Source organism: Phoenix dactylifera, chromosome 4 (genome assembly GCF_051530095.1).
Source record: "Phoenix dactylifera cultivar Ajwa chromosome 4, Ajwa_hap1_PhDact_Kaust_v1.1, whole genome shotgun sequence".
In the NCBI taxonomy this organism is placed as follows: domain Eukaryota; kingdom Viridiplantae; phylum Streptophyta; class Magnoliopsida; order Arecales; family Arecaceae; genus Phoenix; species Phoenix dactylifera.
The window spans coordinates 35,326,527-35,352,119 of record NC_143193.1 but is presented as its reverse complement, the minus strand read 5'-3'; the positions used below and the strand labels follow the sequence as shown (position 1 = coordinate 35,352,119).

The following is a 25,593-nucleotide window of genomic DNA, read 5'->3' as shown; positions in this document are numbered from 1 at the left end:
GTCGAGGTCTGCTGCTTTGTCATAAAAGGGAGTTTCGAAGGGCATATCATGGGTGCGATCATACCAGCACTAATGCACCGGATCCCATCAGAACTCCGCAGTTAAGCGTGCTTGGGCGAGAGTAGTACTAGGATGGGTGACCCCCTGGGAAGTCCTCGTGTTGCACCCCTTTTATTTTTTGCCTGCTTTTTTCTTTTTTGATAACATTTATTTTTAATTTTTTGGCTTTTGGCTTTTCCTCTTCGGATAATTTTTTTCCCTCGAAAATAAACTGAGTCCGGAGACTCGCGGTGCCATGCCGCATAGCGGAACAGCGCATTGAATCCTACGCCAGAACGGCCCCGGCAGCGCGAATGTCTCGGGCCGTCGAGGTCTGCTGCTTTGTCATAAAAGGGTGTTTCGATGGGCATGTCATGGGTGCGATCATACCAGCACTAATGCACCGGATCCCATCAGAACTCCGCAGTTAAGCGTGCTTGGGCGAGAGTAGTACTAGGATGGGTGACCCCCTGGGAAGTCCTCGTGTTGCACCCCTTTTATTTTTTGCCCGCTTTTTTATTTTTTGATAATATTTATTTTTAATTTTTCGGCTTTTGGCTTTTCCTCTTCGGATAATTTTTTTCCCCCGAAAATAAACTGAGTCCGGAGACTCGCGGTGCCATGCCGCATAGCGGAACAGCGCGTTGAATCCTACGCCAGAACGGCCCCGGCAGCGCGAATGTCTCGGGCCGTCGAGGTCTGCTGCTTTGTCATAAAAGGGAGTTTCGAAGGGCATGTCATGGGTGCGATCATACCAGCACTAATGCACCGGATCCCATCAGAACTCCGCAGTTAAGCGTGCTTGGGCGAGAGTAGTACTAGGATGGGTGACCCCCTGGGAAGTCCTCGTGTTGCACCCTTTTTATTTTTTTCTCCACTTTTTTATTTTTTGATAATATTTATTTTTAAATTTTCGGCTTTTGGCTTTTCCTCTTCGGATAATTTTTTTCCCCCGAAAATAAACTGAGTCCGGAGACTGGCGGTGCCATGCCGCATAGCGGGAATAGCGCGTTGAATCCTACGCCAGAACGGCCCCGGCGGCGCGAATGTTTCGGGCCGTCGAGGTCTGCTGCTTTGTCATAAAAGGGAGTTTCGATGGGCATGTCATGGGTGCGATCATACCAGCACTAATGCACCGGATCCCATCAGAACTCCGCAGTTAAGCGTGCTTGGGCGAGAGTAGTACTAGGATGGGTGACCCCCTGGGAAGTCCTCGTGTTGCACCCCTTTTATTTTTTGCCCGCTTTTTTATTTTTTGATAATATTTATTTTTAATTTTTCGGCTTTTGGCTTTTCCTCTTCGGATAATTTTTTTCCCCCGAAAATAAACTGAGTCCGGAGACTGGCGGTGCCATGCCGCATAGCGGAACAGCGCGTTGAATCCTACGCCAGAACGGCCCCGGCAGCGCGAATGTCTCGGGCCGTCGCGGTCTGCTGCTTTGTCATAAAAGGGAGTTTCGAAGGGCATGTCATGGGTGCGATCATACCAGCACTAATGCACCGGATCCCATCATAACTCCGCAGTTAGGCGTGCTTGGGCGAGAGAAGTACTAGGATGGGTGACCCCCTGGGAAGTCCTCGTGTTGCACCCTTTTTATTTTTTGCCCGCTTTTTTATTTTTTGAAAATATTTATTTTTAATTTTTTGGCTTTTGGCTTTTCCTCTTCGGATAATTTTTTCCCCCCGAAAATAAACTGAGTCCGGAGACTGGCGGTGCCATGCCGCATAGCGGAACAGCGCGTTGAATCCTACGCCAGAACGGCCCCGGCAGCGCGAATGTCTCGGGCCGTCGAGGTCTGCTGCTTTGTCATAAAAGGGAGTTTCGAAGGGCATGTCATGGGTGCGATCATACCAGCACTAATGCACCGGATCCCATCAGAACTCCGCAGTTAAGCGTGCTTGGGCGAGAGTAGTACTAGGATGGGTGACCCCCTGGGAAGTCCTCGTGTTGCACCCCTTTTATTTTTTGCCCGCTTTTTTATTTTTTGATAACATTTATTTTTTATTTTTCGGCTTTTGGCTTTTCCTCTTCGGATAATTTTTTTCCCCGAAAATAAACTGAGTCCGGAGACTGGCGGTGCCATGCCGCATAGCGGAACAGCGCGTTGAATCCTACGCCAGAACGGCCCCGGCAGCGCGAATGTCTCGGGCCGTCGAGGTCTGCTGCTTTGTCATAAAAGGGAGTTTCGAAGGGCATGTCATGGGTGCGATCATACCCGCACTAATGCACCGGATCCCACCAGAACTCCGCAGTTAAGCGTGCTTGGGCGAGAGTAGTACTAGGATGGGTGACCCCCTGGGAAGTCCTCGTGTTGCACCCCTTTTATTTTTTGCCCGCTTTTTTATTTTTTGATAACATTTATTTTTTATTTTTCTGCTTTTGGCTTTTCCTCTTCGGATAATTTTTTTCCCCCGAAAATAAACTGAGTCCGGAGACTAGCGGTGCCATGCCGCATAGCGGAACAGCGTGTTGAATCCTACGCCAGAACGGCCCCGGCAGCGCGAATGTCTCGGGCCGTCGAGGTCTGCTACTTTGTCATAAAAGGGAGTTTCGAAGGGCATGTCTTGGGTGCGATCATACCAGCACTAATGCACCGGATCCTATCAGAACTCTGCAGTTAAGCGTGCTTGGGCGAGAGTAGTACTAGGATGGGTGACCCCCTGGGAAGTCCTCATGTTGCACCCTTTTTATTTTTTGCCCGCTTTTTTATTTTTTGATAATATTTATTTTTAATTTTTTGGCTTTTTGTTTTTCCTCTTCGGATAATTTTTTTCCCCCGACAATAAACTGGGTCCGGAGACTGGCGGTGCCATGCCGCATAGCGGGACCAGCGCGTTGAATCCTACGCCAGAACGGCCCCGGCAGCGCGAATGTCTCGGGCCGTCGAGGTCTGCTGCTTTGTCATAAAAGGGAGTTTCGAAGGGCATATCATGGGTGCGATCATACCAGCACTAATGCACCGGATCCCATCAGAACTCCGCAGTTAAGCGTGCTTGGGCGAGAGTAGTACTAGGATGGGTGACCCCCTGGGAAGTCCTCGTGTTGCACCCCTTTTATTTTTTGCCTGCTTTTTTCTTTTTTGATAACATTTATTTTTAATTTTTTGGCTTTTGGCTTTTCCTCTTCGGATAATTTTTTTCCCTCGAAAATAAACTGAGTCCGGAGACTCGCGGTGCCATGCCGCATAGCGGAACAGCGCGTTGAATCCTACGCCAGAACGGCCCCGGCAGCGCGAATGTCTCGGGCCGTCGAGGTCTGCTGCTTTGTCATAAAAGGGAGTTTCGAAGGGCATGTCATGGGTGCGATCATACCAGCACTAATGCACCGGATCCCATCAGAACTCCGCAGTTAAGCGTGCTTGGGCGAGAGTAGTACTAGGATGGGTGACCCCCTGGGAAGTCCTCGTGTTGCACCCCTTTTATTTTTTGCCCGCTTTTTTATTTTTTGATAATATTTATTTTTAATTTTTCGGCTTTTGGCTTTTCCTCTTCGGATAATTTTTTTTCCCCGAAAATAAACTGAGTCCGGAGACTCGCGGTGCCATGCCGCATAGCGGAACAGCGCGTTGAATCCTACGCCAGAACGGCCCCGGCAGCGCGAATGTCTCGGGCCGTCGAGGTCTGCTGCTTTGTCATAAAAGGGAGTTTCGAAGGGCATGTCATGGGTGCGATCATACCAGCACTAATGCACCGGATCCCATCAGAACTCCGCAGTTAAGCGTGCTTGGGCGAGAGTAGTACTAGGATGGGTGACCCCCTGGGAAGTCCTCGTGTTGCACCCTTTTTATTTTTTTCTCCACTTTTTTATTTTTTGATAATATTTATTTTTAATTTTTCGGCTTTTGGCTTTTCCTCTTCGGATAATTTTTTTCCCCCGAAAATAAACTGAGTCCGGAGACTGGCGGTGCCATGCCGCATAGCGGGAATAGCGCGTTGAATCCTACGCCAGAACGGCCCCGGCGGCGCGAATGTCTCGGGCCGTCGAGGTCTGCTGCTTTGTCATAAAAGGGAGTTTCGATGGGCATGTCATGGGTGCGATCATACCAGCACTAATGCACCGGATCCCATCAGAACTCCGCAGTTAAGCGTGCTTGGGCGAGAGTAGTACTAGGATGGGTGACCCCCTGGGAAGTCCTCGTGTTGCACCCCTTTTATTTTTTGCCTGCTTTTTTCTTTTTTGATAACATTTATTTTTAATTTTTTGGCTTTTGGCTTTTCCTCTTCGGATAATTTTTTCCCCCCGAAAATAAACTGAGTCCGGAGACTCGCGGTGCCATGCCGCATAGCGGGAATAGCGCGTTGAATCCTACGCCAGAACGGCCCCGGCGGCGCGAATGTCTCGGGCCGTCGAGGTCTGCTGCTTTGTCATAAAAGGGAGTTTCGATGGGCATGTCATGGGTGCGATCATACCAGCACTAATGCACCGGATCCCATCAGAACTCCGCAGTTAAGCGTGCTTGGGCGAGAGTAGTACTAGGATGGGTGACCCCCTGGGAAGTCCTCGTGTTGCACCCCTTTTATTTTTTGCCCGCTTTTTTATTTTTTGATAATATTTATTTTTAATTTTTCGGCTTTTGGCTTTTCCTCTTCGGATAATTTTTTTCTCCCGAAAATAAACTGAGTCCGGAGACTGGCGGTGCCATGCCGCATAGCGGAACAGCGCGTTGAATCCTACGCCAGAACGGCCCCGGCAGCGCGAATGTCTCGGGCCGTCGCGGTCTGCTGCTTTGTCATAAAAGGGAGTTTCGAAGGGCATGTCATGGGTGCGATCATACCAGCACTAATGCACCGGATCCCATCATAACTCCGCAGTTAGGCGTGCTTGGGCGAGAGAAGTACTAGGATGGGTGACCCCCTGGGAAGTCCTCGTGTTGCACCCTTTTTATTTTTTGCCCGCTTTTTTATTTTTTGATAATATTTATTTTTAATTTTTTGGCTTTTGGCTTTTCCTCTTCGGATAATTTTTTCCCCCCGAAAATAAACTGAGTCCGGAGACTGGCGGTGCCATGCCGCATAGCGGAACAGCGCGTTGAATCCTACGCCAGAACGGCCCCGGCAGCGCGAATGTCTCGGGCCGTCGAGGTCTGCTGCTTTGTCATAAAAGGGAGTTTCGAAGGGCATGTCATGGGTGCGATCATACCAGCACTAATGCACCGGATCCCATCAGAACTCCGCAGTTAAGCGTGCTTGGGCGAGAGTAGTACTAGGATGGGTGACCCCCTGGGAAGTCCTCGTGTTGCACCCCTTTTATTTTTTGCCCGCTTTTTTATTTTTTGATAACATTTATTTTTTATTTTTCGGCTTTTGGCTTTTCCTCTTCGGATAATTTTTTTCCCCCGAAAATAAACTGAGTCCGGAGACTGGCGGTGCCATGCCGCATAGCGGAACAGCGCGTTGAATCCTACGCCAGAACGGCCCCGGCAGCGCGAATGTCTCGGGCCGTCGAGGTCTGCTGCTTTGTCATAAAAGGGAGTTTCGAAGGGCATGTCATGGGTGCGATCATACCAGCACTAATGCACCGGATCCCATCAGAACTCCGCAGTTAAGCGTGCTTGGGCGAGAGTAGTACTAGGATGGGTGACCCCCTGGGAAGTCCTCGTGTTGCACCCCTTTTATTTTTTGCCCGCTTTTTTATTTTTTGATAACATTTATTTTTTATTTTTCGGCTTTTGGCTTTTCCTCTTCGGATAATTTTTTTCCCCCGAAAATAAACTGAGTCCGGAGACTGGCGGTGCCATGCCGCATAGCGGAACAGCGTGTTGAATCCTACGCCAGAACGGCCCCGGCAGCGCGAATGTCTCGGGCCGTCGAGGTCTGCTACTTTGTCATAAAAGGGAGTTTCGAAGGGCATGTCTTGGGTGCGATCATACCAGCACTAATGCACCGGATCCTATCAGAACTCCGCAGTTAAGCGTGCTTGGGCGAGAGTAGTACTAGGATGGGTGACCCCCTGGGAAGTCCTCATGTTGCACCCTTTTTATTTTTTGCCCGCTTTTTTATTTTTTGATAATATTTATTTTTAATTTTTTGGCTTTTGGCTTTTCCTCTTCGGATAATTTTTTTCCCCCGACAATAAACTGGGTCCGGAGACTGGCGGTGCCATGCCGCATAGCGGGACCAGCACGTTGAATCCTACGCCAGAACGGCCCCGGCAGCGCGAATGTCTCGGGCCGTCGAGGTCTGCTGCTTTGTCATAAATGGGAGTTTCGAAGGGCATATCATGGGTGCGATCATACCAGCACTAATGCACCGGATCCCATCAGAACTCCGCAGTTAAGCGTGCTTGGGCGAGAGTAGTACTAGGATGGGTGACCCCCTGGGAAGTCCTCGTGTTGCACCCCTTTTATTTTTTGCCCGCTTTTTTCTTTTTTGATAACATTTATTTTTAATTTTTTGGCTTTTGGCTTTTCCTCTTCGGATAATTTTTTTCCCTCGAAAATAAACTGAGTCCGGAGACTCGCGGTGCCATGCCGCATAGCGGAACAGCGCGTTGAATCCTACGCCAGAACGGCCCCGGCAGCGCGAATGTCTCGGGCCGTCGCGGTCTGCTGCTTTGTCATAAAAGGGAGTTTCGAAGGGCATGTCATGGGTGCGATCATACCAGCGCTAATGCTCCGTATCCCATCAGAACTCCGCAGTTAAGCGTGCTTGGGCGAGAGTAGTACTACGATGGGTGACCCCCTGGGAAGTCCTCGTGTTGCACCCTTTTTATTTTTTTCTCCACTTTTTTATTTTTTGATAATATTTATTTTTAATTTTTCGGCTTTTGGCTTTTCCTCTTCGGATAATTTTTTTTCCCCGAAAATAAACTGAGTCCGGAGACTGGCGGTGCCATGCCGCATAGCGGGAATAGCGCGTTGAATCCTACGCCAGAACGGCCCCGGCGGCGCGAATGTCTCGGGCCGTCGAGGTCTGCTGCTTTGTCATAAAAGGGAGTTTCGATGGGCATGTCATGGGTGCGATTATACCAGCACTAATGCACCGGATCCCATCAGAACTCCGCAGTTAAGCGTGCTTGGGCGAGAGTAGTACTAGGATGGGTGACCCCCTGGGAAGTCCTCGTGTTGCACCCCTTTTATTTTTTGCCCGCTTTTTTATTTTTTGATAATATTTATTTTTAATTTTTTGGCTTTTGGCTTTTCCTCTTTGGATAATTTTTTTCCCCCGAAAATAAACTGAGTCCGGAGACTCGCGGTGCCATGCCGCATAGCGGAACAGCGCGTTGAATCCTACGCCAGAACGGCCCCGGCAGCGCGAATGTCTCGGGCCGTCGCGGTCTGCTGCTTTGTCATAAAAGGGAGTTTCGAAGGGCATGTCATGGGTGCGATCATACCAGCACTAATGCACCGGATCCCATCATAACTCCGCAGTTAGGCGTGCTTGGGCGAGAGAAGTACTAGGATGGGTGACCCCCTGGGAAGTCCTCGTGTTGCACCCTTTTTATTTTTTGCCCGCTTTTTTATTTTTTGAAAATATTTATTTTTAATTTTTTGGCTTTTGGCTTTTCCTCTTCGGATAATTTTTTCCCCCCGAAAATAAACTGAGTCCGGAGACTGGCGGTGCCATGCCGCATAGCGGAACAGCGCGTTGAATCCTACGCCAGAACGGCCCCGGCAGCGCGAATGTCTCGGGCCGTCGAGGTCTGCTGCTTTGTCATAAAAGGGAGTTTCGAAGGGCATGTCATGGGTGCGATCATACCAGCACTAATGCACCGGATCCCATCAGAACTCCGCAGTTAAGCGTGCTTGGGCGAGAGTAGTACTAGGATGGGTGACCCCCTGGGAAGTCCTCGTGTTGCACCCCTTTTATCTTTTGCCCGCTTTTTTATTTTTTGATAACATTTATTTTTTATTTTTCGGCTTTTGGCTTTTCCTCTTCGGATAATTTTTTTCCCCCGAAAATAAACTGAGTCCGGAGACTGGCGGTGCCATGCCGCATAGCGGAACAGCGCGTTGAATCCTACGCCAGAACGGCCCCGGCAGCGTGAATGTCTCGGGCCGTCGAGGTCTGCTGCTTTGTCATAAAAGGGAGTTTCGAAGGGCATGTCATGGGTGCGATCATACCAGCACTAATGCACCGGATCCCACCAGAACTCCGCAGTTAAGCGTGCTTGGGCGAGAGTAGTACTAGGATGGGTGACCCCCTGGGAAGTCCTCGTGTTGCACCCCTTTTATTTTTTGCCCGCTTTTTTATTTTTTGATAACATTTATTTTTTATTTTTCTGCTTTTGGCTTTTCCTCTTCGGATAATTTTTTTCCCCCGAAAATAAACTGAGTCCGGAGACTAGCGGTGCCATGCCGCATAGCGGAACAGCGTGTTGAATCCTACGCCAGAACGGCCCCGGCAGCGCGAATGTCTCGGGCCGTCGAGGTCTGCTACTTTGTCATAAAAGGGAGTTTCGAAGGGCATGTCTTGGGTGCGATCATACCAGCACTAATGCACCGGATCCTATCAGAACTCTGCAGTTAAGCGTGCTTGGGCGAGAGTAGTACTAGGATGGGTGACCCCCTGGGAAGTCCTCATGTTGCACCCTTTTTATTTTTTGCCCGCTTTTTTATTTTTTGATAATATTTATTTTTAATTTTTTGGCTTTTGGTTTTTCCTCTTCGGATAATTTTTTTCCCCCGACAATAAACTGGGTCCGGAGACTGGCGGTGCCATGCCGCATAGCGGGACCAGCGCGTTGAATCCTACGCCAGAACGGCCCCGGCAGCGCGAATGTCTCGGGCCGTCGAGGTCTGCTGCTTTGTCATAAAAGGGAGTTTCGAAGGGCATATCATGGGTGCGATCATACCAGCACTAATGCACCGGATCCCATCAGAACTCCGCAGTTAAGCGTGCTTGGGCGAGAGTAGTACTAGGATGGGTGACCCCCTGGGAAGTCCTCGTGTTGCACCCCTTTTATTTTTTGCCTGCTTTTTTCTTTTTTGATAACATTTATTTTTAATTTTTTGGCTTTTGGCTTTTCCTCTTCGGATAATTTTTTTCCCTCGAAAATAAACTGAGTCCGGAGACTCGCGGTGCCATGCCGCATAGCGGAACAGCGCATTGAATCCTACGCCAGAACGGCCCCGGCAGCGCGAATGTCTCGGGCCGTCGAGGTCTGCTGCTTTGTCATAAAAGGGTGTTTCGATGGGCATGTCATGGGTGCGATCATACCAGCACTAATGCACCGGATCCCATCAGAACTCCGCAGTTAAGCGTGCTTGGGCGAGAGTAGTACTAGGATGGGTGACCCCCTCGGAAGTCCTCGTGTTGCACCCCTTTTATTTTTTGCCCGCTTTTTTATTTTTTGATAATATTTATTTTTAATTTTTCGGCTTTTGGCTTTTCCTCTTCGGATAATTTTTTTTCCCCGAAAATAAACTGAGTCCGGAGACTCGCGGTGCCAAGCCGCATAGCGGAACAGCGCGTTGAATCCTACGCCAGAACGGCCCCGGCAGCGCGAATGTCTCGGGCCGTCTAGGTCTGCTGCTTTGTCATAAAAGGGAGTTTCGAAGGGCATGTCATGGGTGCGATCATACCAGCACTAATGCTCCGTATCCCATCAGAACTCCGCAGTTAAGCGTGCTTGGGCGAGAGTAGTACTAGGATGGGTGACCCCCTGGGAAGTCCTCGTGTTGCACCCTTTTTATTTTTTTCTCCACTTTTTTATTTTTTGATAATATTTATTTTTAATTTTTCGGCTTTTGGCTTTTCCTCTTCGGATAATTTTTTTTCCCCGAAAATAAACTGAGTCCGGAGACTGGCGGTGCCATGCCGCATAGCGGGAATAGCGCGTTGAATCCTACGCCAGAACGGCCCCGGCGGCGCGAATGTCTCGGGCCGTCGAGGTCTGCTGCTTTGTCATAAAAGGGAGTTTCGATGGGCATGTCATGGGTGCGATCATACCAGCACTAATGCACCGGATCCCATCAGAACTCCGCAGTTAAGCGTGCTTGGGCGAGAGTAGTACTAGGATGGGTGACCCCCTGGGAAGTCCTCGTGTTGCACCCCTTTTATTTTTTGCCCGCTTTTTTATTTTTTGATAATATTTATTTTTAATTTTTCGGCTTTTGGCTTTTCCTCTTTGGATAATTTTTTTCCCCCGAAAATAAACTGAGTCCGGAGACTCGCGGTGCCATGCCGCATAGCAGAACAGCGCGTTGAATCCTACGCCAGAACGGCCCCGGCAGCGCGAATGTCTCGGGCCGTCGAGGTCTGCTGCTTTGTCATAAAAGGGAGTTTCGAAGGGCATGTCATGGGTGCGATCATACCAGCACTAATGCACCGGATCCCATCAGAACTCCGCAGTTAAGCGTGCTTGGGCGAGAGTAGTACTAGGATGGGTGACCCCCTGGGAAGTCCTCGTGTTGCACCCCTTTTATTTTTTGCCCGCTTTTTTATTTTTTGATAACATTTATTTTTTATTTTTCGGCTTTTGGCTTTTCCTCTTCGGATAATTTTTTTCCCCCGAAAATAAACTGAGTCCGGAGACTGGCGGTGCCATGCCGCATAGCGGAACAGCGTGTTGAATCCTACGCCAGAACGGCCCCGGCAGCGCGAATGTCTCGGGCCGTCGAGGTCTGCTACTTTGTCATAAAAGGGAGTTTCGAAGGGCATGTCTTGGGTGCGATCATACCAGCACTAATGCACCGGATCCTATCAGAACTCCGCAGTTAAGCGTGCTTGGGCGAGAGTAGTACTAGGATGGGTGACCCCCTGGGAAGTCCTCATGTTGCACCCTTTTTATTTTTTGCCCGCTTTTTTATTTTTTGATAATATTTATTTTTAATTTTTTGGCTTTTGGCTTTTCCTCTTCGGATAATTTTTTTCCCCCGACAATAAACTGGGTCCGGAGACTGGCGGTGCCATGCCGCATAGCGGGACCAGCACGTTGAATCCTACGCCAGAACGGCCCCGGCAGCGCGAATGTCTCGGGCCGTCGAGGTCTGCTGCTTTGTCATAAATGGGAGTTTCGAAGGGCATATCATGGGTGCGATCATACCAGCACTAATGCACCGGATCCCATCAGAACTCCGCAGTTAAGCGTGCTTGGGCGAGAGTAGTACTAGGATGGGTGACCCCCTGGGAAGTCCTCGTGTTGCACCCCTTTTATTTTTTGCCCGCTTTTTTCTTTTTTGATAACATTTATTTTTAATTTTTTGGCTTTTGGCTTTTCCTCTTCGGATAATTTTTTTCCCTCGAAAATAAACTGAGTCCGGAGACTCGCGGTGCCATGCCGCATAGCGGAACAGCGCGTTGAATCCTACGCCAGAACGGCCCCGGCAGCGCGAATGTCTCGGGCCGTCTAGGTCTGCTGCTTTGTCATAAAAGGGAGTTTCGAAGGGCATGTCATGGGTGCGATCATACCAGCACTAATGCTCCGTATCCCATCAGAACTCCGCAGTTAAGCGTGCTTGGGCGAGAGTAGTACTAGGATGGGTGACCCCCTGGGAAGTCCTCGTGTTGCACCCTTTTTATTTTTTTCTCCACTTTTTTATTTTTTGATAATATTTATTTTTAATTTTTCGGCTTTTGGCTTTTCCTCTTCGGATAATTTTTTTTCCCCGAAAATAAACTGAGTCCGGAGACTGGCGGTGCCATGCCGCATAGCGGGAATAGCGCGTTGAATCCTACGCCAGAACGGCCCCGGCGGCGCGAATGTCTCGGGCCGTCGAGGTCTGCTGCTTTGTCATAAAAGGGAGTTTCGATGGGCATGTCATGGGTGCGATCATACCAGCACTAATGCACCGGATCCCATCAGAACTCCGCAGTTAAGCGTGCTTGGGCGAGAGTAGTACTAGGATGGGTGACCCCCTGGGAAGTCCTCGTGTTGCACCCCTTTTATTTTTTGCCCGCTTTTTTATTTTTTGATAATATTTATTTTTAATTTTTCGGCTTTTGGCTTTTCCTCTTTGGATAATTTTTTTCCCCCGAAAATAAACTGAGTCCGGAGACTCGCGGTGCCATGCCGCATAGCAGAACAGCGCGTTGAATCCTACGCCAGAACGGCCCCGGCAGCGCGAATGTCTCGGGCCGTCGAGGTCTGCTGCTTTGTCATAAAAGGGAGTTTCGAAGGGCATGTCATGGGTGCGATCATACCAGCACTAATGCACCGGATCCCATCAGAACTCCGCAGTTAAGCGTGCTTGGGCGAGAGTAGTACTAGGATGGGTGACCCCCTGGGAAGTCCTCGTGTTGCACCCCTTTTATTTTTTGCCCGCTTTTTTATTTTTTGATAACATTTATTTTTTATTTTTCGGCTTTTGGCTTTTCCTCTTCGGATAATTTTTTTCCTCCGAAAATAAACTGAGTCCGGAGACTGGCGGTGCCATGCCGCATAGCGGAACAGCGTGTTGAATCCTACGCCAGAACGGCTCCGGCAGCGCGAATGTCTCGGGCCGTCGAGGTCTGCTACTTTGTCATAAAAGGGAGTTTCGAAGGGCATGTCTTGGGTGCGATCATACCAGCACTAATGCACCGGATCCTATCAGAACTCCGCAGTTAAGCGTGCTTGGGGAGAGTAGTACTAGGATGGGTGACCCCCTGGGAAGTCCTCATGTTGCACCCTTTTTATTTTTTGCCCGCTTTTTTATTTTTTGATAATATTTATTTTTAATTTTTTGGCTTTTGGCTTTTCCTCTTCGGATAATTTTTTTCCCCCGACAATAAACTGGGTCCGGAGACTGGCGGTGCCATGCCGCATAGCGGGACCAGCACGTTGAATCCTACGCCAGAACGGCCCCGGCAGCGCGAATGTCTCGGGCCGTCGAGGTCTGCTGCTTTGTCATAAATGGGAGTTTCGAAGGGCATATCATGGGTGCGATCATACCAGCACTAATGCACCGGATCCCATCAGAACTCCGCAGTTAAGCGTGCTTGGGCGAGAGTAGTACTAGGATGGGTGACCCCCTGGGAAGTCCTCGTGTTGCACCCCTTTTATTTTTTGCCCGCTTTTTTCTTTTTCGATAACATTTATTTTTAATTTTTTGGCTTTTGGCTTTTCCTCTTCGGATAATTTTTTTCCCTCGAAAATAAACTGAGTCCGGAGACTCGCGGTGCCATGCCGCATAGCGGAACAGCGCATTGAATCCTACGCCAGAACGGCCCCGGCAGCGCGAATGTCTCGGGCCGTCGAGGTCTGCTGCTTTGTCATAAAAGGGTGTTTCGATGGGCATGTCATGGGTGCGATCATACCTGCACTAATGCACCGGATCCCATCAGAACTCCGCAGTTAAGCGTGCTTGGGCGAGAGTAGTACTAGGATGGGTGACCCCCTGGGAAGTCCTCGTGTTGCACCCCTTTTATTTTTTGCCCGCTTTTTTATTTTTTGATAATATTTATTTTTAATTTTTCGGCTTTTGGCTTTTCCTCTTCGGATAATTTTTTTCCCCCGAAAATTAACTGAGTCCGGAGACTCGCGGTGCCATGCCGCATAGCGGAACAGCGCGTTGAATCCTACGCCAGAGCGGCCCCGGCAGCGCGAATGTCTCGGGCCGTCGAGGTCTGCTGCTTTGTCATAAAAGGGAGTTTCGAAGGGCATGTCATGGGTGCGATCATACCAGCGCTAATGCTCCGGATCCCATCAGAACTCCGCAGTTAAGCGTGCTTGGGCGAGAGTAGTACTACGATGGGTGACCCCCTGGGAAGTCCTCGTGTTGCACCCTTTTTATTTTTTTCTCCACTTTTTTATTTTTTGATAATATTTATTTTTAATTTTTCGGCTTTTGGCTTTTCCTCTTCGGATAATTTTTTTTCCCCGAAAATAAACTGAGTCCGGAGACTGGCGGTGCCATGCCGCATAGCGGGAATAGCGCGTTGAATCCTACGCCAGAACGGCCCCGGCGGCGCGAATGTCTCGGGCCGTCGAGGTCTGCTGCTTTGTCATAAAAGGGAGTTTCGATGGGCATGTCATGGGTGCGATTATACCAGCACTAATGCACCGGATCCCATCAGAACTCCGCAGTTAAGCGTGCTTGGGCGAGAGTAGTACTAGGATGGGTGACCCCCTGGGAAGTCCTCGTGTTGCACCCCTTTTATTTTTTGCCCGCTTTTTTATTTTTTGATAATATTTATTTTTAATTTTTTGGCTTTTGGCTTTTCCTCTTTGGATAATTTTTTTCCCCCGAAAATAAACTGAGTCCGGAGACTCGCGGTGCCATGCCGCATAGCGGAACAGCGCGTTGAATCCTACGCCAGAACGGCCCCGGCAGCGCGAATGTCTCGGGCCGTCGCGGTCTGCTGCTTTGTCATAAAAGGGAGTTTCGAAGGGCATGTCATGGGTGCGATCATACCAGCACTAATGCACCGGATCCCATCATAACTCCGCAGTTAGGCGTGCTTGGGCGAGAGAAGTACTAGGATGGGTGACCCCCTGGGAAGTCCTCGTGTTGCACCCTTTTTATTTTTTGCCCGCTTTTTTATTTTTTGAAAATATTTATTTTTAATTTTTTGGCTTTTGGCTTTTCCTCTTCGGATAATTTTTTCCCCCCGAAAATAAACTGAGTCCGGAGACTGGCGGTGCCATGCCGCATAGCGGAACAGCGCGTTGAATCCTACGCCAGAACGGCCCCGGCAGCGCGAATGTCTCGGGCCGTCGAGGTCTGCTGCTTTGTCATAAAAGGGAGTTTCGAAGGGCATGTCATGGGTGCGATCATACCAGCACTAATGCACCGGATCCCATCAGAACTCCGCAGTTAAGCGTGCTTGGGCGAGAGTAGTACTAGGATGGGTGACCCCCTGGGAAGTCCTCGTGTTGCACCCCTTTTATCTTTTGCCCGCTTTTTTATTTTTTGATAACATTTATTTTTTATTTTTCGGCTTTTGGCTTTTCCTCTTCGGATAATTTTTTTCCCCCGAAAATAAACTGAGTCCGGAGACTGGCGGTGCCATGCCGCATAGCGGAACAGCGCGTTGAATCCTACGCCAGAACGGCCCCGGCAGCGTGAATGTCTCGGGCCGTCGAGGTCTGCTGCTTTGTCATAAAAGGGAGTTTCGAAGGGCATGTCATGGGTGCGATCATACCAGCACTAATGCACCGGATCCCACCAGAACTCCGCAGTTAAGCGTGCTTGGGCGAGAGTAGTACTAGGATGGGTGACCCCCTGGGAAGTCCTCGTGTTGCACCCCTTTTATTTTTTGCCCGCTTTTTTATTTTTTGATAACATTTATTTTTTATTTTTCTGCTTTTGGCTTTTCCTCTTCGGATAATTTTTTTCCCCCGAAAATAAACTGAGTCCGGAGACTAGCGGTGCCATGCCGCATAGCGGAACAGCGTGTTGAATCCTACGCCAGAACGGCCCCGGCAGCGCGAATGTCTCGGGCCGTCGAGGTCTGCTACTTTGTCATAAAAGGGAGTTTCGAAGGGCATGTCTTGGGTGCGATCATACCAGCACTAATGCACCGGATCCTATCAGAACTCTGCAGTTAAGCGTGCTTGGGCGAGAGTAGTACTAGGATGGGTGACCCCCTGGGAAGTCCTCATGTTGCACCCTTTTTATTTTTTGCCCGCTTTTTTATTTTTTGATAATATTTATTTTTAATTTTTTGGCTTTTGGTTTTTCCTCTTCGGATAATTTTTTTCCCCCGACAATAAACTGGGTCCGGAGACTGGCGGTGCCATGCCGCATAGCGGGACCAGCGCGTTGAATCCTACGCCAGAACGGCCCCGGCAGCGCGAATGTCTCGGGCCGTCGAGGTCTGCTGCTTTGTCATAAAAGGGAGTTTCGAAGGGCATATCATGGGTGCGATCATACCAGCACTAATGCACCGGATCCCATCAGAACTCCGCAGTTAAGCGTGCTTGGGCGAGAGTAGTACTAGGATGGGTGACCCCCTGGGAAGTCCTCGTGTTGCACCCCTTTTATTTTTTGCCTGCTTTTTTCTTTTTTGATAACATTTATTTTTAATTTTTTGGCTTTTGGCTTTTCCTCTTCGGATAATTTTTTTCCCTCGAAAATAAACTGAGTCCGGAGACTCGCGGTGCCATGCCGCATAGCGGAACAGCGCATTGAATCCTACGCCAGAACGGCCCCGGCAGCGCGAATGTCTCGGGCCGTCGAGGTCTGCTGCTTTGTCATAAAAGGGTGTTTCGATGGGCATGTCATGGGTGCGATCATACCAGCACTAATGCACCGGATCCCATCAGAACTCCGCAGTTAAGCGTGCTTGGGCGAGAGTAGTACTAGGATGGGTGACCCCCTCGGAAGTCCTCGTGTTGCACCCCTTTTATTTTTTGCCCGCTTTTTTATTTTTTGATAATATTTATTTTTAATTTTTCGGCTTTTGGCTTTTCCTCTTCGGATAATTTTTTTTCCCCGAAAATAAACTGAGTCCGGAGACTCGCGGTGCCAAGCCGCATAGCGGAACAGCGCGTTGAATCCTACGCCAGAACGGCCCCGGCAGCGCGAATGTCTCGGGCCGTCGAGGTCTGCTGCTTTGTCATAAAAGGGAGTTTCGAAGGGCATGTCATGGGTGCGATCATACCAGCACTAATGCACCGGATCCCATCAGAACTCCGCAGTTAAGCGTGCTTGGGCGAGAGTAGTACTAGGATGGGTGACCCCTGGGAAGTCCTCGTGTTGCACCCCTTTTATTTTTTGCCCGCTTTTTTATTTTTTGATAATATTTATTTTTAATTTTTCGGCTTTTGGCTTTTCCTCTTCGGATAATTTTTTTCCCCCGAAAATTAACTGAGTCCGGAGACTCGCGGTGCCATGCCGCATAGCGGAACAGCGCGTTGAATCCTACGCCAGAACGGCCCCGGCAGCGCGAATGTCTCGGGCCGTCGAGGTCTGCTGCTTTGTCATAAAAGGGAGTTTCGAAGGGCATGTCATGGGTGCGATCATACCAGCGCTAATGCTCCGGATCCCATCAGAACTCCGCAGTTAAGCGTGCTTGGGCGAGAGTAGTACTACGATGGGTGACCCCCTGGGAAGTCCTCGTGTTGCACCCTTTTTATTTTTTTCTCCACTTTTTTATTTTTTGATAATATTTATTTTTAATTTTTCGGCTTTTGGCTTTTCCTCTTCGGATAATTTTTTTTCCCCGAAAATAAACTGAGTCCGGAGACTGGCGGTGCCATGCCGCATAGCGGGAATAGCGCGTTGAATCCTACGCCAGAACGGCCCCGGCGGCGCGAATGTCTCGGGCCGTCGAGGTCTGCTGCTTTGTCATAAAAGGGAGTTTCGATGGGCATGTCATGGGTGCGATCATACCAGCACTAATGCACCGGATCCCATCAGAACTCCGCAGTTAAGCGTGCTTGGGCGAGAGTAGTACTAGGATGGGTGACCCCCTGGGAAGTCCTCATGTTGCACCCCTTTTATTTTTTGCCCGCTTTTTTATTTTTTGATAATATTTATTTTTAATTTTTTGGCTTTTGGCTTTTCCTCTTCGGATAATTTTTTTCCCCCGAAAATAAACTGAGTCCGGAGACTGGCGGTGCCATGCCGCATAGCGGAACAGCGCGTTGAATCCTACGCCAGAACGGCCCCGGCAGCGCGAATGTCTCGGGCCGTCGCGGTCTGCTGCTTTGTCATAAAAGGGAGTTTCGAAGGGCATGTCATGGGTGCGATCATACCAGCACTAATGCACCGGATCCCATCATAACTCCGCAGTTAGGCGTGCTTGGGCGAGAGAAGTACTAGGATGGGTGACCCCCTGGGAAGTCCTCGTGTTGCACCCTTTTTATTTTTTGCCCGCTTTTTTATTTTTTGATAATATTTATTTTTAATTTTTTGGCTTTTGGCTTTTCCTCTTCGGATAATTTTTTCCCCCCGAAAATAAACTGAGTCCGGAGACTGGCGGTGCCATGCCGCATAGCGGAACAGCGCGTTGAATCCTACGCCAGAACGGCCCCGGCAGCGCGAATGTCTCGGGCCGTCGAGGTCTGCTGCTTTGTCATAAAAGGGAGTTTCGAAGGGCATGTCATAGGTGCGATCATACCAGCACTAATGCACCGGATCCCATCAGAACTCCGCAGTTAAGCGTGCTTGGGCGAGAGTAGTACTAGGATGGGTGACCCCCTGGGAAGTCCTCGTGTTGCACCCCTTTTATTTTTTGCCCGCTTTTTTATTTTTTGATAACATTTATTTTTTATTTTTCGGCTTTTGGCTTTTCCTCTTCGGATAATTTTTTTCCCCCGAAAATAAACTGAGTCCGGAGACTGGCGGTGCCATGCCGCATAGCGGAACAGCGCGTTGAATCCTACGCCAGAACGGCCCCGGCAGCGTGAATGTCTCGGGCCGTCGAGGTCTGCTGCTTTGTCATAAAAGGGAGTTTCGAAGGGCATGTCATGGGTGCGATCATACCAGCACTAATGCACCGGATCCCACCAGAACTCCGCAGTTAAGCGTGCTTGGGCGAGAGTAGTACTAGGATGGGTGACCCCCTGGGAAGTCCTCGTGTTGCACCCCTTTTATTTTTTGCCCGCTTTTTTATTTTTTGATAACATTTATTTTTTATTTTTCTGCTTTTGGCTTTTCCTCTTCGGATAATTTTTTTCCCCCGAAAATAAACTGAGTCCGGAGACTAGCGGTGCCATGCCGCATAGCGGAACAGCGTGTTGAATCCTACGCCAGAACGGCCCCGGCAGCGCGAATGTCTCGGGCCGTCGAGGTCTGCTACTTTGTCATAAAAGGGAGTTTCGAAGGGCATGTCTTGGGTGCGATCATACCAGCACTAATGCACCGGATCCTATCAGAACTCTGCAGTCAAGCGTGCTTGGGCGAGAGTAGTACTAGGATGGGTGACCCCCTGGGAAGTCCTCATGTTGCACCCTTTTTATTTTTTGCCCGCTTTTTTATTTTTTGATAATATTTATTTTTAATTTTTTGGCTTTTGGTTTTTCCTCTTCGGATAATTTTTTTCCCCCGACAATAAACTGGGTCCGGAGACTGGCGGTGCCATGCCGCATAGCGGGACCAGCGCGTTGAATCCTACGCCAGAACGGCCCCGGCAGCGCGAATGTCTCGGGCCGTCGAGGTCTGCTGCTTTGTCATAAAAGGGAGTTTCGAAGGGCATATCATGGGTGCGATCATACCAGCACTAATGCACCGGATCCCATCAGAACTCCGCAGTTAAGCGTGCTTGGGCGAGAGTAGTACTAGGATGGGTGACCCCCTGGGAAGTCCTCGTGTTGCACCCCTTTTATTTTTTGCCTGCTTTTTTCTTTTTTGATAACATTTATTTTTAATTTTTTGGCTTTTGGCTTTTCCTCTTCGGATAATTTTTTTCCCTCGAAAATAAACTGAGTCCGGAGACTCGCGGTGCCATGCCGCATAGCGGAACAGCGCATTGAATCCTACGCCAGAACGGCCCCGGCAGCGCGAATGTCTCGGGCCGTCGAGGTCTGCTGCTTTGTCATAAAAGGGTGTTTCGATGGGCATGTCATGGGTGCGATCATACCAGCACTAATGCACCGGATCCCATCAGAACTCCGCAGTTAAGCGTGCTTGGGCGAGAGTAGTACTAGGATGGGTGACCCCCTCGGAAGTCCTCGTGTTGCACCCCTTTTATTTTTTGCCCGCTTTTTTATTTTTTGATAATATTTATTTTTAATTTTTCGGCTTTTGGCTTTTCCTCTTCGGATAATTTTTTTTCCCCGAAAATAAACTGAGTCCGGAGACTCGCGGTGCCATGCCGCATAGCGGAACAGCGCGTTGAATCCTACGCCAGAACGGCCCCGGCAGCGCGAATGTCTCGGGCCGTCGAGGTCTGCTGCTTTGTCATAAAAGGGAGTTTCGAAGGGCATGTCATGGGTGCGATCATACCAGCACTAATGCACCGGATCCCATCAGAACTCCGCAGTTAAGCGTGCTTGGGCGAGAGTAGTACTAGGATGGGTGACCCCTGGGAAGTCCTCGTGTTGCACCCCTTTTATTTTTTGCCCGCTTTTTTATTTTTTGATAATATTTATTTTTAATTTTTCGGCTTTTGGCTTTTCCTCTTCGGATAATTTTTTTCCCCCGAAAATTAACTGAGTCCGGAGACTCGCGGTGCCATGCCGCATAGCGGAACAGCGCGTTGAATCCTACGCCAGAACGGCCCCGGCAGCGCGAATGTCTCGGGCCGTCGAGGTCTGCTGCTTTGTCATAAAAGGGAGTTTCGAAGGGCATGTCATGGGTGCGATCATACCAGCGCTAATGCTCCGGATCCCATCAGAACTCCGCAGTTAAGCGTGCTTGGGCGAGAGTAGTACTACGATGGGTGACCCCCTGGGAAGTCCTCGTGTTGCACCCTTTTTATTTTTTTCTCCACTTTTTTATTTTTTGATAATATTTATTTTTAATTTTTCGGCTTTTGGCTTTTCCTCTTCGGATAATTTTTTTTCCCCGAAAATAAACTGAGTCCGGAGACTGGTGGTGCCATGCCGCATAGCGGGAATAGCGCGTTGAATCCTACGCCAGAACGGCCCCGGCGGCGCGAATGTCTCGGGCCGTCGAGGTCTGCTGCTTTGTCATAAAAGGGAGTTTCGATGGGCATGTCATGGGTGCGATCATACCAGCACTAATGCACCGGATCCCATCAGAACTCCGCAGTTAAGCGTGCTTGGGCGAGAGTAGTACTAGGATGGGTGACCCCCTGGGAAGTCCTCGTGTTGCACCCCTTTTATTTTTTGCCCGCTTTTTTATTTTTTGATAATATTTATTTTTAATTTTTTGGCTTTTGGCTTTTCCTCTTCGGATAATTTTTTTCCCCCGAAAATAAACTGAGTCCGGAGACTGGCGGTGCCATGCCGCATAGCGGAACAGCGCGTTGAATCCTACGCCAGAACGGCCCCGGCAGCGCGAATGTCTCGGGCCGTCGCGGTCTGCTGCTTTGTCATAAAAGGGAGTTTCGAAGGGCATGTCATGGGTGCGATCATACCAGCACTAATGCACCGGATCCCATCATAACTCCGCAGTTAGGCGTGCTTGGGCGAGAGAAGTACTAGGATGGGTGACCCCCTGGGAAGTCCTCGTGTTGCACCCTTTTTATTTTTTGCCCGCTTTTTTATTTTTTGATAATATTTATTTTTAATTTTTTGGCTTTTGGCTTTTCCTCTTCGGATAATTTTTTCCCCCCGAAAATAAACTGAGTCCGGAGACTGGCGGTGCCATGCCGCATAGCGGAACAGCGCGTTGAATCCTACGCCAGAACGGCCCCGGCAGCGCGAATGTCTCGGGCCGTCGAGGTCTGCTGCTTTGTCATAAAAGGGAGTTTCGAAGGGCATGTCATGGGTGCGATCATACCAGCACTAATGCACCGGATCCCATCAGAACTCCGCAGTTAAGCGTGCTTGGGCGAGAGTAGTACTAGGATGGGTGACCCCCTGGGAAGTCCTCGTGTTGCACCCCTTTTATTTTTTGCCCGCTTTTTTATTTTTTGATAACATTTATTTTTTATTTTTCGGCTTTTGGCTTTTCCTCTTCGGATAATTTTTTTCCCCCGAAAATAAACTGAGTCCGGAGACTGGCGGTGCCATGCCGCATAGCGGAACAGCGCGTTGAATCCTACGCCAGAACGGCCCCGGCAGCGCGAATGTCTCGGGCCGTCGAGGTCTGCTGCTTTGTCATAAAAGGGAGTTTCGAAAGGCATGTCATGGGTGCGATCATACCAGCACTAATGCACCGGATCCCATCAGAACTCCGCAGTTAAGCGTGCTTGGGCGAGAGTAGTACTAGGATGGGTGACCCCCTGGGAAGTCCTCGTGTTGCACCCCTTTTATTTTTTGCCCGCTTTTTTATTTTTTGATAACATTTATTTTTTATTTTTCGGCTTTTGGCTTTTCCTCTTCGGATAATTTTTTTCCCCCGAAAATAAACTGAGTCCGGAGACTGGCGGTGCCATGCCGCATAGCGGAACAGCGTGTTGAATCCTACGCCAGAACGGCCCCGGCAGCGCGAATGTCTCGGGCCGTCGAGGTCTGCTACTTTGTCATAAAAGGGAGTTTCGAAGGGCATGTCTTGGGTGCGATCATACCAGCACTAATGCACCGGATCCTATCAGAACTCCGCAGTTAAGCGTGCTTGGGCGAGAGTAGTACTAGGATGGGTGACCCCCTGGGAAGTCCTCATGTTGCACCCTTTTTATTTTTTGCCCGCTTTTTTATTTTTTGATAATATTTATTTTTAATTTTTTGGCTTTTGGCTTTTCCTCTTCGGATAATTTTTTTCCCCCGAAAATAAACTGAGTCCGGAGACTGGCGGTGCCATGCCGCATAGCGGAACAGCGCGTTGAATCCTACGCCAGAACGGCCCCGGCAGCGCGAATGTCTCGGGCCGTCGCGGTCTGCTGCTTTGTCATAAAAGGGAGTTTCGAAGGGCATGTCATGGGTGCGATCATACCAGCACTAATGCACCGGATCCCATCAGAACTCCGCAGTTAAGCGTGCTTGGGCGAGAGTAGTACTAGGATGGGTGACCCCCTGGGAAGTCCTCGTGTTGCACCCCTTTTATTTTTTGCCCGCTTTTTTATTTTTTGATAATATTTATTTTTAATTTTTCGGCTTTTGGCTTTTCCTCTTCGGATAATTTTTTTCCCCCGAAAATTAACTGAGTCCGGAGACTCGCGGTGCCATGCCGCATAGCGGAACAGCGCGTTGAATCCTACGCCAGAACGGCCCCGGCAGCGCGAATGTCTCGGGCCGTCGAGGTCTGCTGCTTTGTCATAAAAGGGAGTTTCGAAGGGCATGTCATGGGTGCGATCATACCAGCACTAATGCTCCGGATCCCATCAGAACTCCGCAGTTAAGCGTGCTTGGGCGAGAGTAGTACTAGGATGGGTGACCCCCTGGGAAGTCCTCGTGTTGCACCCTTTTTATTTTTTTCTCCACTTTTTTATTTTTTGATAATATTTATTTTTAATTTTTCGGCTTTTGGCTTTTCCTCTTCGGATAATTTTTTTTCCCCGAAAATAAACTGAGTCCGGAGACTGGCGGTGCCATGCCGCATAGCGGGAATAGCGCGTTGAATCCTACGCCAGAACGGCCCCGGCGGCGCGAATGTCTCGGGCCGTCGAGGTCTGCTGCTTTGTCATAAAAGGGAGTTTCGATGGGCATGTCATGGGTGCGATCATACCAGCACTAATGCACCGGATCCCATCAGAACTCCGCAGTTAAGCGTGCTTGGGCGAGAGTAGTACTAGGATGGGTGACCCCCTGGGAAGTCCTCGTGTTGCACCCCTTTTATTTTTTGCCCGCTTTTTTATTTTTTGATAATATTTATTTTTAATTTTTCGGCTTTTGGCTTTTCCTCTTTGGATAATTTTTTTCCCCCGAAAATAAACTGAGTCCGGAGACTCGCGGTGCCATGCCGCATAGCGGAACAGCGCGTTGAATCCTACGCCAGAACGGCCCCGGCAGCGCGAATGTCTCGGGCCGTCGAGGTCTGCTGCTTTGTCATAAAAGGGAGTTTCGAAGGGCATGTCATGGGTGCGATCATACCAGCACTAATGCACCGGATCCCATCAGAACTCCGCAGTTAAGCGTGCTTGGGCGAGAGTAGTACTAGGATGGGTGACCCCCTGGGAAGTCCTCGTGTTGCACCCCTTTTATTTTTTGCCCGCTTTTTTATTTTTTGATAACATTTATTTTTTATTTTTCGGCTTTTGGCTTTTCCTCTTCGGATAATTTTTTTCCCCCGAAAATAAACTGAGTCCGGAGACTGGCGGTGCCATGCCGCATAGCGGAACAGCGCGTTGAATCCTACGCCAGAACGGCCCCGGCAGCGCGAATGTCTCGGGCCGTCGATGTCTGCTGCTTTGTCATAAAATGGAGTTTCGAAGGGCATGTCATGGGTGCGATCATACCAGCACTAATGCACCGGATCCCATCAGAACTCCGCAGTTAAGCGTGCTTGGGCGAGAGTAGTACTAGGATGGGTGACCCCCTGGGAAGTCCTCGTGTTGCACCCCTTTTATTTTTTGCCCGCTTTTTTATTTTTTGATAACATTTATTTTTTATTTTTCGGCTTTTGGCTTTTCCTCTTCGGATAATTTTTTTCCCCCGAAAATAAACTGAGTCCGGAGACTGGCGGTGCCATGCCGCATAGCGGAACAGCGTGTTGAATCCTACGCCAGAACGGCTCCGGCAGCGCGAATGTCTCGGGCCGTCGAGGTCTGCTACTTTGTCATAAAAGGGAGTTTCGAAGGGCATGTCTTGGGTGCGATCATACCAGCACTAATGCACCGGATCCTATCAGAACTCCGCAGTTAAGCGTGCTTGGGCGAGAGTAGTACTAGGATGGGTGACCCCCTGGGAAGTCCTCATGTTGCACCCTTTTTATTTTTTGCCCGCTTTTTTATTTTTTGATAATATTTATTTTTAATTTTTTGGCTTTTGGCTTTTCCTCTTCGGATAATTTTTTTCCCCCGACAATAAACTGGGTCCGGAGACTGGCGGTGCCATGCCGCATAGCGGGACCAGCACGTTGAATCCTACGCCAGAACGGCCCCGGCAGCGCGAATGTCTCGGGCCGTCGAGGTCTGCTGCTTTGTCATAAATGGGAGTTTCGAAGGGCATATCATGGGTGCGATCATACCAGCACTAATGCACCGGATCCCATCAGAACTCCGCAGTTAAGCGTGCTTGGGCGAGAGTAGTACTAGGATGGGTGACCCCCTGGGAAGTCCTCGTGTTGCACCCCGTTTATTTTTTGCCCGCTTTTTTCTTTTTTGATAACATTTATTTTTAATTTTTTGGCTTTTGGCTTTTCCTCTTCGGATAATTTTTTTCCCTCGAAAATAAACTGAGTCCGGAGACTCGCGGTGCCATGCCGCATAGCGGAACAGCGCATTGAATCCTACGCCAGAACGGCCCCGGCAGCGCGAATGTCTCGGGCCGTCGAGGTCTGCTGCTTTGTCATAAAAGGGTGTTTCGATGGGCATGTCATGGGTGCGATCATACCTGCACTAATGCACCGGATCCCATCAGAACTCCGCAGTTAAGCGTGCTTGGGCGAGAGTAGTACTAGGATGGGTGACCCCCTGGGAAGTCCTCGTGTTGCACCCCTTTTATTTTTTGCCCGCTTTTTTATTTTTTGATAATATTTATTTTTAATTTTTCGGCTTTTGGCTTTTCCTCTTCGGATAATTTTTTTCCCCCGAAAATTAACTGAGTCCGGAGACTCGCGGTGCCATGCCGCATAGCGGAACAGCGCGTTGAATCCTACGCCAGAACGGCCCCGGCAGCGCGAATGTCTCGGGCCGTCGAGGTCTGCTGCTTTGTCATAAAAGGGAGTTTCGAAGGGCATGTCATGGGTGCGATCATACCAGCACTAATGCTCCGGATCCCATCAGAACTCCGCAGTTAAGCGTGCTTGGGCGAGAGTAGTACTAGGATGGGTGACCCCCTGGGAAGTCCTCGTGTTGCACCCTTTTTATTTTTTTCTCCACTTTTTTATTTTTTGATAATATTTATTTTTAATTTTTCGGCTTTTGGCTTTTCCTCTTCGGATAATTTTTTTTCCCCGAAAATAAACTGAGTCCGGAGACTGGCGGTGCCATGCCGCATAGCGGGAATAGCGCGTTGAATCCTACGCCAGAACGGCCCCGGCGGCGCGAATGTCTCGGGCCGTCGAGGTCTGCTGCTTT

At 49.4% G+C, this 25,593-nt stretch overlaps 62 non-coding genes and 8 pseudogenes across 62 annotated transcripts; all 70 read left to right on the top strand.

Moving 5' to 3' along the window:
- Positions 1-50: 50 nt before the first annotated feature.
- Positions 51-169, top strand: LOC149757627 (5S ribosomal RNA). The gene has a single exon (XR_016404483.1). It is a non-coding gene; the product is annotated as a 5S ribosomal RNA (ribosomal RNA).
- A 246-nt stretch (positions 170-415) lies between these two features.
- LOC149757626 (5S ribosomal RNA) lies at positions 416-534 on the top strand. The gene has a single exon (XR_016404472.1). It is a non-coding gene; the product is annotated as a 5S ribosomal RNA (ribosomal RNA).
- Positions 535-780: 246 nt separating this feature from the next.
- On the top strand, positions 781-899 carry LOC149757625 (5S ribosomal RNA). Its single transcript, XR_016411856.1, has one exon. It is a non-coding gene; the product is annotated as a 5S ribosomal RNA (ribosomal RNA).
- A 248-nt stretch (positions 900-1,147) lies between these two features.
- Positions 1,148-1,266, top strand: LOC149757624 (5S ribosomal RNA). Its single transcript, XR_016404461.1, has one exon. It is a non-coding gene; the product is annotated as a 5S ribosomal RNA (ribosomal RNA).
- Positions 1,267-1,512: 246 nt separating this feature from the next.
- On the top strand, positions 1,513-1,631 carry LOC149757623 (5S ribosomal RNA; annotated as a pseudogene).
- Positions 1,632-1,877: 246 nt separating this feature from the next.
- Positions 1,878-1,996, top strand: LOC149757622 (5S ribosomal RNA). The gene has a single exon (XR_016404450.1). It is a non-coding gene; the product is annotated as a 5S ribosomal RNA (ribosomal RNA).
- Positions 1,997-2,241: 245 nt separating this feature from the next.
- On the top strand, positions 2,242-2,360 carry LOC149757621 (5S ribosomal RNA). The gene has a single exon (XR_016404443.1). It is a non-coding gene; the product is annotated as a 5S ribosomal RNA (ribosomal RNA).
- Positions 2,361-2,606: 246 nt separating this feature from the next.
- LOC149757620 (5S ribosomal RNA) lies at positions 2,607-2,725 on the top strand. Its single transcript, XR_016408339.1, has one exon. It is a non-coding gene; the product is annotated as a 5S ribosomal RNA (ribosomal RNA).
- Positions 2,726-2,972: 247 nt separating this feature from the next.
- Positions 2,973-3,091, top strand: LOC149757619 (5S ribosomal RNA). Its single transcript, XR_016404441.1, has one exon. It is a non-coding gene; the product is annotated as a 5S ribosomal RNA (ribosomal RNA).
- Positions 3,092-3,337: 246 nt separating this feature from the next.
- LOC149757618 (5S ribosomal RNA) lies at positions 3,338-3,456 on the top strand. Its single transcript, XR_016404436.1, has one exon. It is a non-coding gene; the product is annotated as a 5S ribosomal RNA (ribosomal RNA).
- A 246-nt stretch (positions 3,457-3,702) lies between these two features.
- On the top strand, positions 3,703-3,821 carry LOC149757617 (5S ribosomal RNA). Its single transcript, XR_016411855.1, has one exon. It is a non-coding gene; the product is annotated as a 5S ribosomal RNA (ribosomal RNA).
- A 248-nt stretch (positions 3,822-4,069) lies between these two features.
- On the top strand, positions 4,070-4,188 carry LOC149757616 (5S ribosomal RNA). Its single transcript, XR_016404426.1, has one exon. It is a non-coding gene; the product is annotated as a 5S ribosomal RNA (ribosomal RNA).
- A 247-nt stretch (positions 4,189-4,435) lies between these two features.
- LOC149757615 (5S ribosomal RNA) lies at positions 4,436-4,554 on the top strand. Its single transcript, XR_016404415.1, has one exon. It is a non-coding gene; the product is annotated as a 5S ribosomal RNA (ribosomal RNA).
- Positions 4,555-4,800: 246 nt separating this feature from the next.
- On the top strand, positions 4,801-4,919 carry LOC149757614 (5S ribosomal RNA; annotated as a pseudogene).
- Positions 4,920-5,165: 246 nt separating this feature from the next.
- LOC149757613 (5S ribosomal RNA) lies at positions 5,166-5,284 on the top strand. Its single transcript, XR_016404402.1, has one exon. It is a non-coding gene; the product is annotated as a 5S ribosomal RNA (ribosomal RNA).
- Positions 5,285-5,530: 246 nt separating this feature from the next.
- On the top strand, positions 5,531-5,649 carry LOC149757612 (5S ribosomal RNA). The gene has a single exon (XR_016404394.1). It is a non-coding gene; the product is annotated as a 5S ribosomal RNA (ribosomal RNA).
- Positions 5,650-5,895: 246 nt separating this feature from the next.
- Positions 5,896-6,014, top strand: LOC149757611 (5S ribosomal RNA). Its single transcript, XR_016407260.1, has one exon. It is a non-coding gene; the product is annotated as a 5S ribosomal RNA (ribosomal RNA).
- A 247-nt stretch (positions 6,015-6,261) lies between these two features.
- Positions 6,262-6,380, top strand: LOC149757610 (5S ribosomal RNA). Its single transcript, XR_016404383.1, has one exon. It is a non-coding gene; the product is annotated as a 5S ribosomal RNA (ribosomal RNA).
- Positions 6,381-6,626: 246 nt separating this feature from the next.
- LOC149757609 (5S ribosomal RNA) lies at positions 6,627-6,745 on the top strand. The gene has a single exon (XR_016408207.1). It is a non-coding gene; the product is annotated as a 5S ribosomal RNA (ribosomal RNA).
- A 248-nt stretch (positions 6,746-6,993) lies between these two features.
- LOC149757608 (5S ribosomal RNA) lies at positions 6,994-7,112 on the top strand. Its single transcript, XR_016400659.1, has one exon. It is a non-coding gene; the product is annotated as a 5S ribosomal RNA (ribosomal RNA).
- Positions 7,113-7,358: 246 nt separating this feature from the next.
- On the top strand, positions 7,359-7,477 carry LOC149757607 (5S ribosomal RNA; annotated as a pseudogene).
- A 246-nt stretch (positions 7,478-7,723) lies between these two features.
- LOC149757606 (5S ribosomal RNA) lies at positions 7,724-7,842 on the top strand. Its single transcript, XR_016404375.1, has one exon. It is a non-coding gene; the product is annotated as a 5S ribosomal RNA (ribosomal RNA).
- Positions 7,843-8,088: 246 nt separating this feature from the next.
- On the top strand, positions 8,089-8,207 carry LOC149757605 (5S ribosomal RNA). Its single transcript, XR_016402824.1, has one exon. It is a non-coding gene; the product is annotated as a 5S ribosomal RNA (ribosomal RNA).
- Positions 8,208-8,453: 246 nt separating this feature from the next.
- On the top strand, positions 8,454-8,572 carry LOC149757604 (5S ribosomal RNA). Its single transcript, XR_016408338.1, has one exon. It is a non-coding gene; the product is annotated as a 5S ribosomal RNA (ribosomal RNA).
- A 247-nt stretch (positions 8,573-8,819) lies between these two features.
- Positions 8,820-8,938, top strand: LOC149757603 (5S ribosomal RNA). The gene has a single exon (XR_016404364.1). It is a non-coding gene; the product is annotated as a 5S ribosomal RNA (ribosomal RNA).
- A 246-nt stretch (positions 8,939-9,184) lies between these two features.
- LOC149757602 (5S ribosomal RNA) lies at positions 9,185-9,303 on the top strand. Its single transcript, XR_016403045.1, has one exon. It is a non-coding gene; the product is annotated as a 5S ribosomal RNA (ribosomal RNA).
- Positions 9,304-9,549: 246 nt separating this feature from the next.
- LOC149757601 (5S ribosomal RNA) lies at positions 9,550-9,668 on the top strand. Its single transcript, XR_016407196.1, has one exon. It is a non-coding gene; the product is annotated as a 5S ribosomal RNA (ribosomal RNA).
- Positions 9,669-9,916: 248 nt separating this feature from the next.
- On the top strand, positions 9,917-10,035 carry LOC149757600 (5S ribosomal RNA). The gene has a single exon (XR_016404354.1). It is a non-coding gene; the product is annotated as a 5S ribosomal RNA (ribosomal RNA).
- Positions 10,036-10,281: 246 nt separating this feature from the next.
- LOC149757599 (5S ribosomal RNA) lies at positions 10,282-10,400 on the top strand. The gene has a single exon (XR_016404343.1). It is a non-coding gene; the product is annotated as a 5S ribosomal RNA (ribosomal RNA).
- Positions 10,401-10,646: 246 nt separating this feature from the next.
- On the top strand, positions 10,647-10,765 carry LOC149757598 (5S ribosomal RNA). The gene has a single exon (XR_016407259.1). It is a non-coding gene; the product is annotated as a 5S ribosomal RNA (ribosomal RNA).
- A 247-nt stretch (positions 10,766-11,012) lies between these two features.
- Positions 11,013-11,131, top strand: LOC149757597 (5S ribosomal RNA). Its single transcript, XR_016404339.1, has one exon. It is a non-coding gene; the product is annotated as a 5S ribosomal RNA (ribosomal RNA).
- A 246-nt stretch (positions 11,132-11,377) lies between these two features.
- Positions 11,378-11,496, top strand: LOC149757596 (5S ribosomal RNA). The gene has a single exon (XR_016407195.1). It is a non-coding gene; the product is annotated as a 5S ribosomal RNA (ribosomal RNA).
- Positions 11,497-11,744: 248 nt separating this feature from the next.
- On the top strand, positions 11,745-11,863 carry LOC149757595 (5S ribosomal RNA). Its single transcript, XR_016404335.1, has one exon. It is a non-coding gene; the product is annotated as a 5S ribosomal RNA (ribosomal RNA).
- A 246-nt stretch (positions 11,864-12,109) lies between these two features.
- On the top strand, positions 12,110-12,228 carry LOC149757594 (5S ribosomal RNA). Its single transcript, XR_016404324.1, has one exon. It is a non-coding gene; the product is annotated as a 5S ribosomal RNA (ribosomal RNA).
- Positions 12,229-12,474: 246 nt separating this feature from the next.
- On the top strand, positions 12,475-12,592 carry LOC149757593 (5S ribosomal RNA; annotated as a pseudogene).
- A 247-nt stretch (positions 12,593-12,839) lies between these two features.
- On the top strand, positions 12,840-12,958 carry LOC149757592 (5S ribosomal RNA). Its single transcript, XR_016404313.1, has one exon. It is a non-coding gene; the product is annotated as a 5S ribosomal RNA (ribosomal RNA).
- Positions 12,959-13,204: 246 nt separating this feature from the next.
- On the top strand, positions 13,205-13,323 carry LOC149757591 (5S ribosomal RNA). The gene has a single exon (XR_016412924.1). It is a non-coding gene; the product is annotated as a 5S ribosomal RNA (ribosomal RNA).
- Positions 13,324-13,569: 246 nt separating this feature from the next.
- Positions 13,570-13,688, top strand: LOC149757590 (5S ribosomal RNA). The gene has a single exon (XR_016403771.1). It is a non-coding gene; the product is annotated as a 5S ribosomal RNA (ribosomal RNA).
- Positions 13,689-13,936: 248 nt separating this feature from the next.
- On the top strand, positions 13,937-14,055 carry LOC149757589 (5S ribosomal RNA). The gene has a single exon (XR_016400658.1). It is a non-coding gene; the product is annotated as a 5S ribosomal RNA (ribosomal RNA).
- Positions 14,056-14,301: 246 nt separating this feature from the next.
- On the top strand, positions 14,302-14,420 carry LOC149757588 (5S ribosomal RNA; annotated as a pseudogene).
- A 246-nt stretch (positions 14,421-14,666) lies between these two features.
- LOC149757587 (5S ribosomal RNA) lies at positions 14,667-14,785 on the top strand. The gene has a single exon (XR_016404304.1). It is a non-coding gene; the product is annotated as a 5S ribosomal RNA (ribosomal RNA).
- A 246-nt stretch (positions 14,786-15,031) lies between these two features.
- Positions 15,032-15,150, top strand: LOC149757586 (5S ribosomal RNA). Its single transcript, XR_016402823.1, has one exon. It is a non-coding gene; the product is annotated as a 5S ribosomal RNA (ribosomal RNA).
- A 246-nt stretch (positions 15,151-15,396) lies between these two features.
- LOC149757585 (5S ribosomal RNA) lies at positions 15,397-15,515 on the top strand. The gene has a single exon (XR_016408337.1). It is a non-coding gene; the product is annotated as a 5S ribosomal RNA (ribosomal RNA).
- Positions 15,516-15,762: 247 nt separating this feature from the next.
- On the top strand, positions 15,763-15,881 carry LOC149757584 (5S ribosomal RNA). The gene has a single exon (XR_016404293.1). It is a non-coding gene; the product is annotated as a 5S ribosomal RNA (ribosomal RNA).
- Positions 15,882-16,127: 246 nt separating this feature from the next.
- Positions 16,128-16,246, top strand: LOC149757583 (5S ribosomal RNA). The gene has a single exon (XR_016403044.1). It is a non-coding gene; the product is annotated as a 5S ribosomal RNA (ribosomal RNA).
- A 246-nt stretch (positions 16,247-16,492) lies between these two features.
- Positions 16,493-16,610, top strand: LOC149757582 (5S ribosomal RNA). The gene has a single exon (XR_016403642.1). It is a non-coding gene; the product is annotated as a 5S ribosomal RNA (ribosomal RNA).
- A 246-nt stretch (positions 16,611-16,856) lies between these two features.
- Positions 16,857-16,975, top strand: LOC149757581 (5S ribosomal RNA). Its single transcript, XR_016403770.1, has one exon. It is a non-coding gene; the product is annotated as a 5S ribosomal RNA (ribosomal RNA).
- A 248-nt stretch (positions 16,976-17,223) lies between these two features.
- On the top strand, positions 17,224-17,342 carry LOC149757580 (5S ribosomal RNA). The gene has a single exon (XR_016403982.1). It is a non-coding gene; the product is annotated as a 5S ribosomal RNA (ribosomal RNA).
- Positions 17,343-17,588: 246 nt separating this feature from the next.
- Positions 17,589-17,707, top strand: LOC149757579 (5S ribosomal RNA; annotated as a pseudogene).
- A 246-nt stretch (positions 17,708-17,953) lies between these two features.
- LOC149757578 (5S ribosomal RNA) lies at positions 17,954-18,072 on the top strand. Its single transcript, XR_016402073.1, has one exon. It is a non-coding gene; the product is annotated as a 5S ribosomal RNA (ribosomal RNA).
- A 246-nt stretch (positions 18,073-18,318) lies between these two features.
- On the top strand, positions 18,319-18,437 carry LOC149757577 (5S ribosomal RNA). Its single transcript, XR_016402822.1, has one exon. It is a non-coding gene; the product is annotated as a 5S ribosomal RNA (ribosomal RNA).
- A 246-nt stretch (positions 18,438-18,683) lies between these two features.
- On the top strand, positions 18,684-18,802 carry LOC149757576 (5S ribosomal RNA; annotated as a pseudogene).
- A 247-nt stretch (positions 18,803-19,049) lies between these two features.
- Positions 19,050-19,168, top strand: LOC149757575 (5S ribosomal RNA). Its single transcript, XR_016404282.1, has one exon. It is a non-coding gene; the product is annotated as a 5S ribosomal RNA (ribosomal RNA).
- Positions 19,169-19,414: 246 nt separating this feature from the next.
- Positions 19,415-19,533, top strand: LOC149757574 (5S ribosomal RNA). The gene has a single exon (XR_016403042.1). It is a non-coding gene; the product is annotated as a 5S ribosomal RNA (ribosomal RNA).
- A 246-nt stretch (positions 19,534-19,779) lies between these two features.
- On the top strand, positions 19,780-19,897 carry LOC149757573 (5S ribosomal RNA). The gene has a single exon (XR_016403640.1). It is a non-coding gene; the product is annotated as a 5S ribosomal RNA (ribosomal RNA).
- Positions 19,898-20,143: 246 nt separating this feature from the next.
- Positions 20,144-20,262, top strand: LOC149757572 (5S ribosomal RNA). The gene has a single exon (XR_016403769.1). It is a non-coding gene; the product is annotated as a 5S ribosomal RNA (ribosomal RNA).
- A 248-nt stretch (positions 20,263-20,510) lies between these two features.
- Positions 20,511-20,629, top strand: LOC149757571 (5S ribosomal RNA). Its single transcript, XR_016404271.1, has one exon. It is a non-coding gene; the product is annotated as a 5S ribosomal RNA (ribosomal RNA).
- A 246-nt stretch (positions 20,630-20,875) lies between these two features.
- On the top strand, positions 20,876-20,994 carry LOC149757570 (5S ribosomal RNA; annotated as a pseudogene).
- Positions 20,995-21,240: 246 nt separating this feature from the next.
- On the top strand, positions 21,241-21,359 carry LOC149757569 (5S ribosomal RNA). Its single transcript, XR_016404260.1, has one exon. It is a non-coding gene; the product is annotated as a 5S ribosomal RNA (ribosomal RNA).
- Positions 21,360-21,605: 246 nt separating this feature from the next.
- LOC149757568 (5S ribosomal RNA) lies at positions 21,606-21,724 on the top strand. Its single transcript, XR_016404252.1, has one exon. It is a non-coding gene; the product is annotated as a 5S ribosomal RNA (ribosomal RNA).
- A 246-nt stretch (positions 21,725-21,970) lies between these two features.
- LOC149757567 (5S ribosomal RNA) lies at positions 21,971-22,089 on the top strand. Its single transcript, XR_016407258.1, has one exon. It is a non-coding gene; the product is annotated as a 5S ribosomal RNA (ribosomal RNA).
- Positions 22,090-22,335: 246 nt separating this feature from the next.
- On the top strand, positions 22,336-22,454 carry LOC149757566 (5S ribosomal RNA). The gene has a single exon (XR_016404242.1). It is a non-coding gene; the product is annotated as a 5S ribosomal RNA (ribosomal RNA).
- A 246-nt stretch (positions 22,455-22,700) lies between these two features.
- On the top strand, positions 22,701-22,819 carry LOC149757565 (5S ribosomal RNA). Its single transcript, XR_016401340.1, has one exon. It is a non-coding gene; the product is annotated as a 5S ribosomal RNA (ribosomal RNA).
- A 248-nt stretch (positions 22,820-23,067) lies between these two features.
- On the top strand, positions 23,068-23,186 carry LOC149757564 (5S ribosomal RNA). The gene has a single exon (XR_016404236.1). It is a non-coding gene; the product is annotated as a 5S ribosomal RNA (ribosomal RNA).
- Positions 23,187-23,432: 246 nt separating this feature from the next.
- Positions 23,433-23,551, top strand: LOC149757563 (5S ribosomal RNA). Its single transcript, XR_016404225.1, has one exon. It is a non-coding gene; the product is annotated as a 5S ribosomal RNA (ribosomal RNA).
- Positions 23,552-23,797: 246 nt separating this feature from the next.
- Positions 23,798-23,916, top strand: LOC149757562 (5S ribosomal RNA). Its single transcript, XR_016404214.1, has one exon. It is a non-coding gene; the product is annotated as a 5S ribosomal RNA (ribosomal RNA).
- A 246-nt stretch (positions 23,917-24,162) lies between these two features.
- Positions 24,163-24,281, top strand: LOC149757561 (5S ribosomal RNA). Its single transcript, XR_016407256.1, has one exon. It is a non-coding gene; the product is annotated as a 5S ribosomal RNA (ribosomal RNA).
- Positions 24,282-24,528: 247 nt separating this feature from the next.
- On the top strand, positions 24,529-24,647 carry LOC149757560 (5S ribosomal RNA). Its single transcript, XR_016404203.1, has one exon. It is a non-coding gene; the product is annotated as a 5S ribosomal RNA (ribosomal RNA).
- A 246-nt stretch (positions 24,648-24,893) lies between these two features.
- Positions 24,894-25,012, top strand: LOC149757559 (5S ribosomal RNA). Its single transcript, XR_016412923.1, has one exon. It is a non-coding gene; the product is annotated as a 5S ribosomal RNA (ribosomal RNA).
- A 246-nt stretch (positions 25,013-25,258) lies between these two features.
- On the top strand, positions 25,259-25,377 carry LOC149757558 (5S ribosomal RNA). Its single transcript, XR_016401338.1, has one exon. It is a non-coding gene; the product is annotated as a 5S ribosomal RNA (ribosomal RNA).
- The last annotated feature ends 216 nt before the right edge of the window (positions 25,378-25,593 follow it).